Below are 1,816 nucleotides of genomic sequence, written 5' to 3'. Positions count from 1 at the left end.
AGTTTGTTTTAACTTCTCACACAGAGAACAAGTCCAGAATGTAATTAATTGAGCCCTTATTTGAAAAACTGTTTGCTAGACCCTAAAAGGATGTAGAAAAATATTCAGAACTAAACTAACTCAAGTAGGACTATGTTCTGTAATGGAGGAGTGAAAAGACGTAAGGATCTGAAGGGAGAGCACCTAGCTTTGACTTTTAGCTAGACCACTTACTAAATATGTGGTCATATTCTCATCAGGAACACTGAGAAGATTAGATAACATAATGTACATGTTAGTATTTTTCTAAGTTTTAAAGAATTGATGTTATTATAAATTGATAGTCGCAGTAATATTGATCCACCGCCCATCTGTCAGTTTGTCATACTGTGGTGACTTGTGTGGAGCTATGATACTGAAAGCTATGTCACTAGTATTTCAAATATCAACAAGGCTACTCATGGTGGGTGAGTTTCAGCAGAGCCGGCAGACTAAGACAAACCAGTTACAAAGGCCTGGTGATCTACTTTCTAAAATCAGCTGATGAAAGCCCTATGGGTCACAACAGAATATTGTCTGATACAGTGCTGGAAGAGGAGCCACTGACATTGGAATGCACTCAGATATATAGTGGCTGCAGAATGGATTTGAGCATACTAAGATCGTGGAGATGATGCAGGACTGAGCAGTGTTTCACTCTGTTGCACTTGGGGTGGCCAAGAATTGGAACCCACTCAACAGCAGCTAACAACCCCTCTGGAAATCCCTTGAGCATCAGTGAACATTTATTACGTGCTTATGTTATGCTGATTTCTATAAAATTTCAAGAACAGTTGAGAATGTCAGCTTAATATGCTTAAATACATTATAAAGATGTATACAATAGTGCTTGTAATGTTCAAATATGTAATGGTATGATTTAAACAAGTAGCTGAGAAAATAATAGATTTAAATCTTTGTCATTTTAATCACATATAATCAAGCAATTTCTAAAAGTTTCCCTCATTTCACTCTGATTTTTGGATGCATTTTCCCTTCATTGTTTATTTGCAGATATTGGTTCTTCCTGTGCTTTGCTTCTGTGCTGGAAAAATGACTTATTTTGCTTTGAAGATCATCTTATGTGTTCCAGATAATCAAATATTTGGATTGATGAAGTTATATGTATTTTCAGATAATTTGAACAAGGAAAATATACACAGTAAAGCTATATATGGTGCTCACTTTGGCATCACATATACTAAAATTGGAATGAGACAGAGAAGATTGGCATGGCTCCTTTGTAAGGCTGACATGCAAATTTTAAAGTTTTCCATATTTTTTAAGAGGCACAGAGTTTTTGTTAAGGGTGATGAAAAAATTTAGAAATGGATTTGGTGATTATTGCATAACATGTGAATGTAATAAAAATGTCACTGGATTGTACACATAAAAATGGTTGAGCTGTTTTGTTATATATATTTCACCACAGCAAAATTTAAAAAAAAAATTCAAGTCTAGTATAAGTATCCTCTTCAGGGTGATTAAGCTAATCAGCAGAAAAGCTAAAAACAAAGTAGGACTGAATCAGAAGGGAAGAATTTTACTTTTACTTTTGTAAACCCATCTATAAGGTTTAAATTATTTTTTTCATATGCATGAATTATTTCCATAATTTACTATGAGTCCAAATCAACTAATGGTAACTGTTGCTGTTTATTTTTTTTTTGTTGTTGTTAAGTGCCGTCGAGTCATTTCCGACTCATAGCGACCCCATGCACAGCAGAACGAAACACTGCCCGATCCCTGCCAGCCCCACAATCCCTGGTATACTTGAGCCCATCATCGCAGCCACCGT

At 35.4% G+C, this 1,816-nt stretch overlaps 1 non-coding gene across 1 annotated transcript; it reads left to right on the top strand.

The window, feature by feature from the left end:
• The first annotated feature begins 1,195 nt into the window (after nt 1–1,195).
• Nucleotides 1,196–1,302, top strand: LOC122149590. The gene has a single exon (XR_006163225.1). It is a non-coding gene; the product is annotated as a U6 spliceosomal RNA (small nuclear RNA).
• The last annotated feature ends 514 nt before the right edge of the window (nt 1,303–1,816 follow it).

This window comes from Orycteropus afer, unplaced genomic scaffold, assembly GCF_000298275.1.
Source record: "Orycteropus afer afer isolate SDZICR_OR568_19922 unplaced genomic scaffold, OryAfe1.0 scaffold00033, whole genome shotgun sequence".
NCBI lineage: Eukaryota > Metazoa > Chordata > Mammalia > Tubulidentata > Orycteropodidae > Orycteropus > Orycteropus afer.
The sequence above is the reverse complement of the archived record's forward strand: the minus strand, read 5'-3'. Positions and strand labels throughout refer to the sequence as shown.